Source organism: Chaetodon auriga, chromosome 12 (genome assembly GCF_051107435.1).
Source record: "Chaetodon auriga isolate fChaAug3 chromosome 12, fChaAug3.hap1, whole genome shotgun sequence".
Classification (NCBI taxonomy): domain Eukaryota; kingdom Metazoa; phylum Chordata; class Actinopteri; order Chaetodontiformes; family Chaetodontidae; genus Chaetodon; species Chaetodon auriga.
The window spans coordinates 7,296,923-7,311,663 of NC_135085.1; positions in this window are offsets into that span (position 1 = coordinate 7,296,923).

Sequence of the window (14,741 nt, forward strand, 5' to 3'; positions counted from 1 at the left end):
CACGGATATTTCCCATGAAACCCCCCCCCACACACACATCCCTCCAACTCTCTCTCTCCAATGCACCCTCCCTCTTCTTTTCATCTCCCTCGCTTTTCCTCCATCCACCAGATGGCTGACCCATCTGCTCCCCCTCTTTCCCTCACTCTCCACCTCCGTCTCTGTCTCTCCCCCACTGCTCTGTGCTTCATGTGGTTGAGATCCAAGCTCCGTACACACAGGACCCTCAGTTCCCTGCGACGCTGCGCGCTCACAGGGGTGGCTCGCTCTCTTCTTGCACCGATTGCGCGTGTTTGCGCGCATCTGTTTGGTTGCCAGTTTCTGTGTGCGTATGCCCACATTTTGAAGCCATTTCTGACGACAGCTCTTCTTGAGACTCCTTTCTGTTTCCTTGTGTGTGTGTGTGTGTGTGTGTGTGTGTGTCTGTGTGTGCGTGCATGCGTGTGTGTGTGTGTGTGTGTGTGTGTGTGTGTACACATCTGCTTAGGTAGCCCAATTTGTCTGCGTGTGTGCAGCACACCCACCATCTGTTAATGTATTTCTGCATTTGGGGGGTGTTCGTCTGATTATACACTAAAATGTGTTTTGCTTGAGTGTAAAGTGTCCGTGTGATATTTGTGTCAGCATTGCTTTATCTCTTTGCTTTGCCATTGCTTAAAGGAATAGTTCGAAATTTTGGGAAGTCCACTTGTGTGTATAATAGTGTGTATAATCACAACACTTTTTACATTTGTTGATGCTCTTGGGTTGCTGTTTCTCCTTGTTTCCAGTTTTTATGCTAAGCTAACTGTCTCCTGATCATAGTTTCGTATAGAGTCGTATCGATCTGTAATTTGCTGCAAGAAAGCAAATAAGCAGCTTTTTTCATTCAATTATTACTTTAAAGAAAATACTTCTTTTGTTTGTCGCTCTGACAATCAGCTTGTTAACTTTGCGCTCACCAAGTTCATACGGGAGCGCAGCTGTTCCAGCAAGCAGTCAGACAATCAGGCAAGTTTAGCCATGAAATAAGTGTACCCAAAATGTTGGTAGTAATCCATCACTGCACAGGAAAACTGTGAACACAGATAAGGTGCAGTAGATTGAACCATGAAGTCGGTCTGTAAAACTAGGATGGATGTTTACAACGGACAATTTAGGTAACAATTTCACTGTCCAGCCTTGTTTTCTCCTCCAAATAAATTTGGCTATCATGGAGGCTTGTTTAAAACTGGCTTCACTGGTTTCACTGGTCTTGTTCCTTGTCCCATCTGTCTTTCAAGCAATGCGACTGCATGGCCAGATCCTAGAAATAAACTAGACACTACAAATAAATGTAGCGAGTACAATTTTAGCATTATCAATTAGAATGAAAAAAAAAAAAAACAGGATCCAAGTTGTAATCAACAGGACATTTTGTTTAAGGCTTCCTCCATCAGAGAAAGGAGTGAGGAGCAGTGTACTGCTGCTTTGATGGCTCTGTGGAAGCTCTACCTGCCTCTACGTGTCACTATGACCTTGCCTTTACAGATAGCTAATACCCTGCCGAGGCGTTTGACTGACAGGTGGGCACGCGGCACCCTCATACAAACGCAAACATGCAGACGCACATGTCCTAAGCCCGCATGTGAATGGACAGGCACAAACACATGTAAGCACACACACACACAAGCCGTGAGACAAATTCAGGCGCAGAGGGAGATAAACAGCATAAGCCTGAGGAGGAGAGTGATTGCTTCAGACACATGTGGCAAGAGTCAACTAGGAGAATAACAGAGAGGGGAAAAATGGCAAAGCAGACAGTCTGACAGGCATGCTGGACAATCACACAGATGCACAGATGGGCAGAATGACAGAGAGACAGACAGACGGGCAGGCAGACTGATATTTTGCTATGCAAGCCTCGACTGCCTTAGCCTGATATGAATATCTAAGCACAAGCACGGAAACGGCGCAGAAAATGAAATACAAACAGAATTTTGACATTTTCAAAAAACCACGTACACCTACATAACCTTCACCGGCACTAAGTCTGCGTGTTTCAGATGTGGAGACAGTGATATTTGGTTTAGAGATAGAAGAGCTATGTGATCACAGTCTTCTGAGGAAGAGGAGAGGGAATAGTGAGTGCAGTGACGGGACACTTCAAGGATGTTCTGCTTGTTCAAATATTCAATAAAGAACAGGAAAAAATATGAAGTACATGCATAGGATAAGAATCATCTGCTCCCTGTGTACCTCTGCATTCGTGTGGATGGCGCACACACCCAGGCTCTGTGTGCGTGTGTCTCATTTGGTTTTAGGGACACACCTGGTAGAAGCAGTCTGCGCCTGGAGACCTCAGGTGTGACGAGACAATGCAGAGGATGGAGGGAGGGAGAGGAACAAGGAGGTCACGGGGTTTGCTACAGGCACCAGGCCAACTGTATTCAAGTGGAAGACCATCAGGAACCCGTGTCCCCCGACGGACAAGAGGAAACCACACGGAAAATAGGGAGCGGCGGCCTCGATGCCGTCCACTCGTACGCACGCAGCATGAACAGATGCTACCCTGCGCAAGCACACACTCATACAACATCCACCAGATATAAACAAATTAGAGAAACCACCACAGGCGAAGACAAGTGAGCAAAATGCATCCCACATGTTAACAAGCATCATGATGCTCAACAGTGTACCCCGCGGTTGCCACCAACTCTCTCCGCTGCCTTGGCGAGCGCCTGGGGTCTTGGCAGCAGACGGCAGAGGAAAAGAGGAAGAGGAGCAGGAGCAGTTGGGTTATGCAGCTTCACACGCCAGTCAGACCTCCTGCCCTCTCCTGTCATCTGCTGCTTTAACCCTTCATTGATCCCACGCAGTGCGTTTTTAACCCCTCGTCGCCTGAGCCTGGCGAGCGCCGCAGGTTCTCTCTCCAGAAATTCCCCACAGAGGCCATCAGAAGCAATTAGGCAAGATGAAAGCCTGCGCCAGAGCGGGGCCGCCAGATCACAGGCGGAGAGGAGAGCTGATCAAGACTCAGGTGAGAAGCAGAACAGGCAAACAAATTTAATTTAAGGCTGCAAATGATTGTGATATCATTTGCAGATCGAGAGGAGGGACAGACAATGAGAAGAGGAGTGAGCCAGCAGCTTCTTCAGGGGTGTTTTTTTTCACCCTGGTTTTCTTCTTAGTTCAACAGAGAGCTCACATTTATTTACAATAATAGGAGGATACAATAACAAGCAAAAGGTTAAGATGAAGAAAGAAAGCAAAAAAAAAAAAAGGCTTTCTATCTGTTTTAACAATGGATAATGGATGCAGTCTTGAAAAAAAATAGATTTATGAAAGGGAGACGTGTACAAAAAGAAGTGTGCCACACTCAGAGGTGAGAAAAACACTTTAATGTTTTATGTTCTGGGACCGCGGCACTGCAGCTTACTGTGTGGAGGAGACACTGTATAAATACACCTGAGCAGTTTTACAAGGTTGCGTTGAAGAACAACAATGCACGGCAGCAGCGAGACGCAGCAGTAAATATCCACAACAAGCATCAGTACTGGAAGACCCTCCCAAAGCAATAAGAAACCTCACTACTGAATAGTTAGATGAAGGGTATTGTAGTAACAAGCACTATAGGGATTACAGGCAAAGGCGAAGCAAAGACTAGGCTTACTCTGATATGTTTTAACAAGGGAAAAAAGGGAAGAAAATAGAGCTGGCTTGGAAGAAACAGTTGGGACGTGGAGGAAACAGTGTGTAGACACATAATTTTAACATCTGGTAAAGACCACACTATCCTCTAAAGGAAAAATCCACAATGAGATGAGTCTCAGATCAAATTGAATACTGCTAATAAGCAATGCTTAATGTCATTTTGTTGGGAAATGTTGCCAGAGTGAGAGATGTGGCTTTCATCAAACATCAGCGCATGCCCCACACTTAAAACACAACATGCGTCTTTGCTGCACTGCAGTCTGTTGAGGCCACTGTTGGTGGAGTAATTGGCATCTCTGTGTCCTCTACAATGGGTTTCCACCTTTCTAATAGTTACAAGTCAGTGTAAAATGGCGTGTCTAGACAGGAGCCTGTTCTGTGATACTGAGGGGCCGACAGCCGATGTTTACCTTTGATGCTACAGAGAGCTGGAGATTTTCTAGGTTTGGACACTTATCAACAGAAACAAGAAAAATACACTAGTAGAACAAATACATAAAGCCAGAGATCAAAGGGCATGGCAGGCCTTTCTCTCACAGCAGAGGTTTTGACAGGGCGCAGCAGGAGAAGCACCGGTGAAACTAATCACATCAACGATGGCTCTGTTCCACTGAGGTGTCCCAGTAAGCCACTGGCAGTGAGGCAGCATGGACAACATCAGGACCTTGGAACTGGCACACCTGAATGAAATGCAGCTATTAATAATGTTATTAGTTACACCTGTGCTTTCCCTGCTGCGCTGAGTCAAAATGTCTGTGCTGGAAAATACCTTCAGACCCCTCTCAGACTGGACATGATGACAGGCATAACTAATAACATCCATGATAGCGACATACCTTCCAGTCTCAGGGCTATTGTGCATGTTGGCTCTCTCTTATGGTATACTGGCAGAGGTAAATAAAGCTGTTAATTATGTTATTAGTTACACTTGTGCTTTCGATGTCATGTGAAAGAGTGTGCTTAATTCTACACATGTTTTGGGGTGGATTTTCCCCATTAGCAATGGCTCAAACAACTATGTGTAATGTAAAAGGGGTCGCTTTTGATGACAAACCCATAAAGAATTACGACTGAAGTTCCCAAAAGCTCTTTGGAGGGTTTTTTTTTGTTGTTGTTGTTGTTTTGGCATCTTTCAGCTAATTGTTTTGGTTTTATGGCTCACAACTTAACTGTTTTGGTTCACTCTCATCGCTCTCATCAGCATCATTTCCAGCCGCAGGCAGCTGTTCAGTGGAAAAGCCTGATAAACTCACTGCACATTACCTGCCAAGCACCAAATGGCAGACAAAGTTAGCCAGTAGCTGCTGAATATAGTTTAGCAGCCTAAGAGGCTGATATTCCCCTCAGGAGTTAGTGGAGAATAAAACAGAAAGGAGAGCAAATATTGGACTTAGCAGGTAGCCAGAAACTCAGTAAATAAATGTGAATATTGCTCCGTATCCGCTGGATGTGTAAATAACCAACCTGTTTGCCATATTAACTTAAAAGGTGATATCAGTGTTGGGTTTCAAGCCTGTTTCTGCTGCTGCAGATTTAAATGTATGATGCTGGACACAATCGTCTCACGATGAAATGTACAAAACAAATGGAGGAGAAACAAACAAATTGCAGATGATGCTCCGACAGCTCCAGGAGAATCACAGTAAACAAACAATAAAACTATTAAAGCTTTGCTTTCTGTTAAGCGGAATTGCCATTAGATTTCTGTAATACCGCAGTTTGATTTAGTCGATTGGTTTTCCCCACTAACTGCAGAAACTGTAGTGCACATGCAGCTAACCACGTCCAGAGACCCACTAATTAGCACTCCGTCAGGTAAGAACTCATCAGCACAGTCACCTGCTGAGGAGATCTTTTGGAATGAATTCCTGCAGACTTCTGGCTCTCCATGGCATATGGTTAGCCACTGCTGGTTCAGTACATATCACTGTGTGGTATCAGTCTGGAATGGGCGTTGTCCCAGTACTCACCCTCATTTCAAAGTCACCTTGGTTTGGATTGGCACCCTGTAAAGAGCTGTTGGACGTGACTTGTGACCTGCACAAGCAGTATCTCCTCAGAGTCTGGTGGATTAAATAGTAAAAATAGTGTTCTTACATTTGCTTCTGAAGGAACCCTTTTCACAGAGCTGTCATACTGTGGAAAACACAGCTGCAGCTAATAAAATTAATTTGAGGTAAGTCTGATTGCCTTTAAATCATCAGTACGGTCTTTGTGCTTACTCGCTGACTCACCTAAATCACACTTACCTGTTGTTAATTTTACAACATGCAGCTGTGTGTTCTTTAAATAACAACGTAGAAGTGCCACAATTACAAAATAATTTCTCACCTTTTGTCATGTAACGATGCAGAAAGCTTCAAGAAGTGTTGCCGCAGCTATACTGCAGGAAAGTGAGTGTTCAATGAAGTGATGAAGTCTTTATGTTAGGACTTGAAACACTGTATGAAATGTTGCTCTTCTTAAGCATTGTGCATGAGACTGTCTTAAGCAAGAGGAGATTTTGTCATATCTGCAGCTTTGTTGCAGGGAGATTTTTCTATCCAAAGAGCCATTCAAGATTTTCTATGATGTCTTACGGGACAGCTTGTTCTCTCATCTTTGGTTCATGCGCCCGACTTTCAGCCAGCAGTGTAGTCCCCATCCTCTTTCCAACTGTGGATAAAGTCTTGCGATAAGAATCTTGTTTTCATGAGAAAACCCTCTAGTTATAAAGACAGAGCTTTAAAGTTATAACAAGATACTTGAAATCAGTGCTCACTGCGGCAGCTCTGCGTTGTTTCCTTGTAGTGTGTCCTTCATATTAAGTCGTGCAAGGGAAGCATAGATGGGAGGAGATGCATTGACCTGACTTCTAACCATTGCTCGCCGCTTTTTACAGTGCATTGTGGGGATTTACTCCACTGGACATCTAGTGCACTGGAGCGATTTTGTCTTTTGAAAATAGCTGGCTGTGTGGGCAGTTCACCTACTGAACTGAACAATGGACCACTTTACTTCTTGTGCGTATTATAGTTTCACAGGGGCTGTTTCTTCAGTAGAAAGTACCTCCAGTGGAAACTGTTCACCATGAGGGCTGCAGAATATTCAATGGAAACCAACACAGACTTTTTTATATTGCTTTTAGTAGCACAACCAAAATCTTTACACTTTGTTGTAGCGCGGCGGCAGTATAAAATTCAGCAGGGTATGAACATCAGCAGATAAAGCCAGAACGACTGTATCTGCTTCCAGTTTTTTGTGATTTGAGTGGACTGAAGAGAAAATCATATATTCAATTTAATGTTATGCTACCAATATCTCTTTGATTTTTTTTTTCCGCTTAACATCAAAAACCCCACTGACCCACCAGTGGGACAATTATAAGAAATTCATGCTGTGCTGCCAAGCACCACAGAAGTTTATCTTTCATTCTAGCTGGGATCCCAAAGTTTTGAACTACACCAAATATGTATGATAAACTGGGGAAATGTGTATAAAATGATGCACAAAATGTTGTGCATATTTCCATTTGATGGAATAGTGCAGCCATAACAACATGGGGTCTTGGGGTTTGAATTTCTAAACACTCTAAATATCAAATACAGTAGATTCAATGAGTTGGAACAAGGCAATACAGAATATATCATACTGTCAGCCAGTGTGGAATAAAATTCTTTTTCCAACCTTTCAGGGTTTTTCACCAAGTTTACACATCAGTGTTTGTTTATATGGAATACCACATGTGATGAAAGTTGCAGCTTTCAGTGGCTCCAGAGGGAGTCAAGTCAATAAACTGCCTCAAGTGATGTCACTTGAGTCAGACGAGAAGACTACTACTGAGTCTGAAAATGAAAAAAAAAAAAAAGTGTTGGCAATCATGTTGCATGGTGAGTAATGCAGCTGCCAACTTTTTACACGGAAGAAGAAGTAAAGAAGACAATATATCTGCTGGTTCTACTGCATCAGTTTTGATCCTCTTTTTTTAAATTGCCCATTGCGAGTCTGACACTCCTATTTGACTGCATGCTGAATCAGTGGAGCACTCTTAAAGTGACTTAAGGGGAGCTAAAAGGGGATAAGTAGAGTTAAAGGGGTGAAACTATGCTGTGCTGTTGCGAAGGAGAGGAGGAGGGGTAAACAGTCACCTCACAACATTAAGTTCTGGATTGGAATAACACTACATTTCACATGAATGTAGGCAGGTGAGGAGGGGAGGGAAGAAATGGGACACAGCGTTAGACTGAGCCTGCACCATTTGCATTTCAGCAAGAAGCGCAGTGGAAACAGTGAGAGTCACTCGGAGTGGAGGCAAAGTAGAGTCAGCTGCAGTGCAGGTAACTGTGAGTGTGTGAAACATGCGCCGTTAGGGATGAATAATAGAAGGTGGTTGTGGTTCAGGTAGCGTGCAGTGTTGGCACTCACAGGTTAGAGCCTGGATCAAAAGGGAAGTCTTATACCTGAAATCTAAAATAGACTGGTTAGGCGGAAGAAACAGGAACAGGTGAGGCAAAAAAAATCCCACACACCTTATTAATGCTCCTGTACCAGAGGTGGAATGTCACTGAGTGCATAGAGTTAAGTAGGCTACTGTGCTTCAGTACAAATTCAAATAAATTTCATGTAACTTTACACTTCTGTTTGACTACATCTCAGAGGCAAATATTGTGCTTTTTACTTGACTACACTTGTCTGATTGGTTACCATTCCTTCCTGTCCAGTGAAAATCATGTACGCTGCGTCTCCAAATGTGTTGATTTTGAATGTGAATGTGTGAAACTGAATGGTTAAGAAAAATAAACTATTTAAAAACCCTCTTGGATTAGCAAGAAAATCATCATTTTCACAAAGCTGAAAACATGAAGCATGAAAAGCTGACTTTTTAGAGATACGTGGTCCTCACAGGACAGCGATGCTGCAAACGTTATGATCCTATAGAATATGATGCATTGCTGTAGATTAAACTACAGGACATAAAGTAGTTCAAATGAGCTCAACCATAAACATCTACAGCAGTAAAGTGCAAAATACACATTAATGCAGCAGTAACATGAATCCAAAAACAACATATATTACAGTGAAACACTGAGAAGGATTTTTTTGTTGCACAATGAGTACACTCTGCAGATAAAACTTCTAATTACGTAAGGTTTTGAATGCAGGACTTTAACTTGAAGTGGACATTTTTTGTGGTATTAGTGCTTTTACTTAAGTAAAGATACTTGCTCCACCACTGTTGTCCACATACATACACTCGTCCACAATGAGTGGACTATTCCTCCATGCCTCTCAGTATTTGCTCTATCTTCTCACATCTATAACATTGACATCTGGAGCCACCTCGTTACATAAAGCACACATCGGTACGATATTCTCCCTGTGACCTGTACGATAATACGAGACGGTCACAGGGCTGAGAAGCAGGTGCCGTCCTATCATTGTGGCCAAAGAGAAAGAGCCGAGGCTTCTGTCACTGCTGAGTGCTGCTGCATGAGCCGGCTGCAGAGAAAGGCCTTGGAGAGGCACTGGGGAGAGAGTGCACCATTCAACTGAATCATCAGGGCCATCAATGTAATGAGAGCCGATCGGTCCTGAGCAAAGAGAGGGAGAAAGGGAAAGAGGGAGCGGGTGCGCGTGCGGGGGGGTAATGGGGAAAGTAGAGAGAGGGAGGAGAGGAGAGATGGTGGTGAGCGGTGAGGCAGGGAGAAAGAGAAAATGGGAGAGAGGCAGATATAGAATATAGCATGGGAGGATAAGGAAAAGTTGCTGATAGAGGGATAGACGGTAAACGGACTACGGGCTGTGGCGGAAAATGGGGAATGGCGGGAAATGCTTGAGGAGAGACAGTGGCTCAGCAAATAAACATTTATTTTTCCACCACGGTGCTTACATGAAAACATCAGAGCTGAATAACACAATGGAGGCCAACTGCTGGGTACTCAAGACTTTGGCACTCAAACTGTCAAGAAAAAAAAAAACATCACACAAAAGGGCAGGGAGAAGAAAAGGTGACAAGATAGTGAGGGATAAAAGAGAGAGAGAGAGAGAGAGAGAGAGAGAGAGAGAGAGAGAGGTGCTTAGTGAAAGAAAATATTGACCTTAATTTTTTCTGTACTGCAAGTAGGAACAGTATTGATCAGCGAGGGCGTCTCTAGCTTCAAAATGTTGCTCATAGCGGGTTCCAGCTATTTAATTAAACTCCATTTCCATGATTTAGTCCATTAGCTTCTCATTCTCATAACGCCATCAACTCTGTCATTTCCACAGCAGAAACAACCTGGGCTATTGTTTGCGATCAGAGAAGCTGAACTTCCAAGAGGTCATTACTCATTTCTGGCATTCGTCTCAGCTCCGGAAGAGAAAGTCATAAATTATTTCTCTCACACATAATCCCGCTGCCAGAGCTGTGTGTCAATCATTTCCGAGTCACTCCCTGCCCCCTCGCGTCAGTTCCGTCACGTCCGGCCCAGCGGATCATCTATCAGCGGGCGATCGTCCGTTTGGACGGGTATCCTCTGTTATTACCCTCACGTCTTGGGTCCCCAGCTGAATTACAATTGCAGAGTCAGTGAAGAGCCAGGAAGCTGAAAGGGCTGAGTCCGGGTAACGAGCTCTGGGGTGGGTAATTAATGCCTCCATTTCCCCCTTGGTATTGTCAGGGGGGGTGGCATTGATCAGAGCAGGATCGGGCCAGAGGGAGGTGGGCGACAGGCCGAAGGCTCCACAGGGGGGTCAAGACAAAATGTGGAGCAGAAAAAGGGGATGAATGAAGGGAGAGGTGAAAGAGGGAGGGGGGGGGGGGGGGGGGCTTCAAGCCTGGCAGAGTTATTCCCCTTGAGATGGGTCTTCCGCTGGGGCTGGCTACTCTGTCAGAAAGCCTGCAGCTCTGACTGACACTTCAAACCAATAAAAAACACACTGTAGTTTTGTACACTTCTATCAGAATCGTAAAGCAGAAGCATCCAGAGGGAAATGATGTGGAATCCAAAGCAGCGGCTCGCAGTGTAGCCGCTGCGCATGCCACGCTCTTCAATGATTTATAAAAACGACCACCTCCACAAAGTCAGAATTTCCAAAAATAAGATTACAGAAGCAAAATGTTGCATATCGGCCACCGTGCAAGGTCAGCCGAGAGACAAACACAACACCCCCTAATGGTGCGTCACCTAAACAAAGTAAGTGCTCACGTAACCAGAACTTAAGTGCCACTAAAATAGCAAGAAGTCTGGGGGAAAAAAAAGAAAAGTCAATTGATACTGAGAAACAACAGAATACGCAATTCACTTTTCTCTGGCCTGAGGGCCTCAGTCGCCACGTGTTAAAGGACGCCGTCCAATAAAATAATATAAAAAAAGCCAGGAGCCACATGGGAGTAAGTGGAGTGACCGTGGCAGCCACCATCGCTCTTACTGCCACGTCTTTAGCTGTAGTCTCCCTGACCCTGTCTCTGTTTGCCTGGGAGGCAAGGCCTGGCTCTGCTGACGATAAAACAAACAGACAGGCCCCATTTATACAGTCAGGTGTCATGACAAGGGATAAACAGCCGACTGCTACGGGCCTCTTGAGGCACAGTCTGCACTAATAGTGGGGGCTATCATCATCCTCATCCTCACCATCACCCTCATGATCATCATCATCATCAAGAGCAGCAATAGTGGTGCTGGCAGAAGCTTCTAGGTGCCTGGTGGGAAACGGACGAGCACTGACTCAGATTGGCCAGAACTCAAGGGCTGTGCTGTTTACTTTGCCGGGCTGTATTCATTCGTGTCACTGAATTAATCGAGTCAAAAAAAAAAAAAGAAGAAGAAAAAGAGAGAAAGCAATTGGCAAAAAACATTGCTGGGGAAGAGGGGGTGTGAAGAAGAAAAAAAGAACAGTCTCGAGTAGAGCGAGGCGGCCGTGGCAAGCACGCGGCGGGAATGACAAGAGTGTGGCTGTCATCGCGAGGGATGAAAAACAGCACCTCTCAAACGAGGCGAGGCAGCGGCTGCCTCTTGCGCGAGCGAGGAAGGGGATGCGCAGGGACCACAAACGCAATTATCTTCACGCCAGCTTTGTTGTTTGTCAGAACTGGCACGCATTTAAGGACTTGGGTGTACTGATTATATGACACCCGGAGAGCCTTCGGGGTGGACAAGAGGCAGCCGGCAGGGAGTCATTACCCAAGCCAAATAGACTTCTCATTTGTTTTTCCGTCGGGGTAAAGCATCAACAGGAATAAACAATAGCTGATAGATACTCAATCACCAAAGGCGTGCACCCTTGCACTGGGTGTTTTTCCTTTTGAAGATCCAATTATAAAGCCCCAGCATCAAATCATGGGAAATAACGACTCACAGGCGTGGTGCGTGTGAATCCAAAAGAGGTTGTCAGGGGCACCCTTAGGACCGCGTTCAGATACGATCTGGTGTCTGGGAATGAAATCACATATGACCACCTGACAGATGGCATAATGTGGGCACAGGGGTTATTTTCTAACAGTGTGAAAATCATGGCGCTGGCACCTTTCAATATCGCCAGCTGGTCTTTTTCATAGCATTCCGTCTAATTTAGGTGGGAAAAAAAAGAAAGCTATTTTCTTCATTTTGTCATGCCTCCCCAGAGTGTCACCATCTCGCCCTGAGTGTAAAGCTTTGTGAAAATATTCTGAAAGCTGGTGCTTAATAGCAGCTATTCTGAAAATACCTGTTGACAACCTGCAATCTCTGTGCCAGACATAGACGACTGTCCACACTGCCTACAGTCTGCTGGTCCAATGCCAAGGTCACACACACACACACACGCACACACTCACCCAGGATGGGTGAGTCCAAACACAGTGAAAAGCCATGGGTGAGAAGTGTTCCTTCAGTACATGACCAGACAGGCCAAAAGGCCAGATAGGAACATCCACACCTGCAACTACAGGTTTATAGAGTTCACACCGAGTGTCTGCTCACATGTTGAGGCACTAAAAAAAAAAAAAAAAGGGGTTTATATATGCCACAGCCACACTCAAAGGCAGGGAGCCGTCATAAGAAGGAATAGGACTTCATGAATCACACAAACGTGGATAACAGTCTCTCTTCAGAGCATTCATGGTGTTGCACTCCATACAACAAGTCTAAGTAATTAGAGAAGTGTGTGCAGCCGTGCTGGCTGCGGCGCCAGGCTGCGCTGTGGCACAACGGTGCTTTGAACTAGCTGCTAGTGTCACCTAAGACGTTCACAAAATTCACACACCTGAATAATTGCTGTGTGTTGTGTGTGAGCTTATCGGGTGGTTGGTTTGAAAAAGTTCCAGAAGTTGTTGGATTTGGAAATTTGGAAAAAGATGTGTTTGAAGGAGGTATCAGACGCTATTTAACAATGTGACATTGGAAGCACACTGATGCTTTTAACCAGAATAAGAGCAAAAATGAGAAATTAGTAGCTTATGCTGCCCCTCGCTCTTTTCCATCCTCAGTTGCTTTGCTGCTCGTTCCATGATATAGACTTCCACATAACGGTGACAGAGCTGTCAGGGCTCGTAGATTATGGTTATTTAATGGTCTCACATTAAGAAGGCAAGAAATTCCACTAATTAACTTTTGACAGGGCACAGCTGTTAACTGAAAACCATCCCAGGTGAATACCTCAAGAAGCTGGTCAAGACAACGCCAACAGTGTGTACAGCTGTCACCACGAAACAGCGGCTGTTCTGAAGAATCTAAAACATATTCTGCTATGTTTACCACATAATTCCAAGTGTTCTTTCATAGTTTTGATGTGTTCTGTGTCAATCTGCGATGTAGAAAATAAGGAAAAAGTACTGGCACACTCACATATAACTGTCTCATTGTGTACTGTGTAAAGAAAGTTGATTATCAGTATGTGAAGCTTGTCTCCAGACCTGCAGCCGACTGAAGAAATGTGGTCCAATGGGAGGGGAGGCACGGTGTCACATTAGACACACTCTGTCTGCCACCCCATTTTCTCACCTACACCCACTTTCAACTGATTAAATCATTCATCCATCTTCTACAGTAGCTGTTTAGAGGGGATGCTCCTGAGTAATGTGCTAGTTGCTTGATAAATAATGGGGAACAAATGCACGGCAGAAAAAATTTTTTTTAGTTTCCTGATAATTTCTTCTCCTTGTACACGTCCCATTATACCTTTGCTCAAATAGTGTGTCATCAAGCAATTGTGTACAAAAATTGCAGCCTCTAAAAGCTGGCTATTTTTATCAGGGCAAGGCTTAGTGCACTATATTCAAATGACAAAGCAGTATTTGATATTTAACAGAGCTGGAGGGCCTCGCCTTTATCCACTGAGGATATAATTTCAAGTCGTATTCAGAGACTCCGTTTGTGAAAAACCCCCTTAACCCAGGAGGATGGTTAAGGGGTTAAAGGAGTCTTCTCCTAGGTGTTAATGCTTTTAATGACGCATTTGCTCCATTTTAGCATATCCCCAAGGGCACATGAACAGTCACTCTGTCACTTTCTGCTTCTATTGAAGACGCAGTTCCCATCACTTCATTTACCAAGAGCAGCATCACAGATGAGACCCGCTCATTTCCATTTATCGAAATCCCATTTCTATTCCATCTGCTAACCACTCACCTGTGAAACTAGTTTTTAACCATGATTTGAAAGTGCACTGGCTTCAGATGTCTACCCGATCCCCTTTACTAGTGTTTATTCCCGACGATAAAAACCGCTGGAGGGGCACGCACTGCCAGCGCAGGTCGTTACATTGTAAAACACCATGGCAGGGTGGCACACAACATTGCGCATTGAGAAGCTAAGTGTGTCGAGGAGGAATTAAAGAATAAATTTCCCCTTCCAATTAAAAGACGTATTTGTGCAACGTGAGCAGAGGAAGGGAACATTATCAATGAGGGGAAGAAAACACACTGTTACAACTCAGGAGGCACAATTACTGAGGCTTGTGGTATGCAATTAAATCGTGCTATTTAGACAGCGCTACTCCCTGCTAATAAACACAGAACATATAGAGGAGACAAAACAGGCATCGGATGTACCTCCAGATCCCAACAGCTGGGGGAACAGATGACTAAAAAGTAAACACAAACCGTAGCAAAATGACTACATCAAAGGAGGATG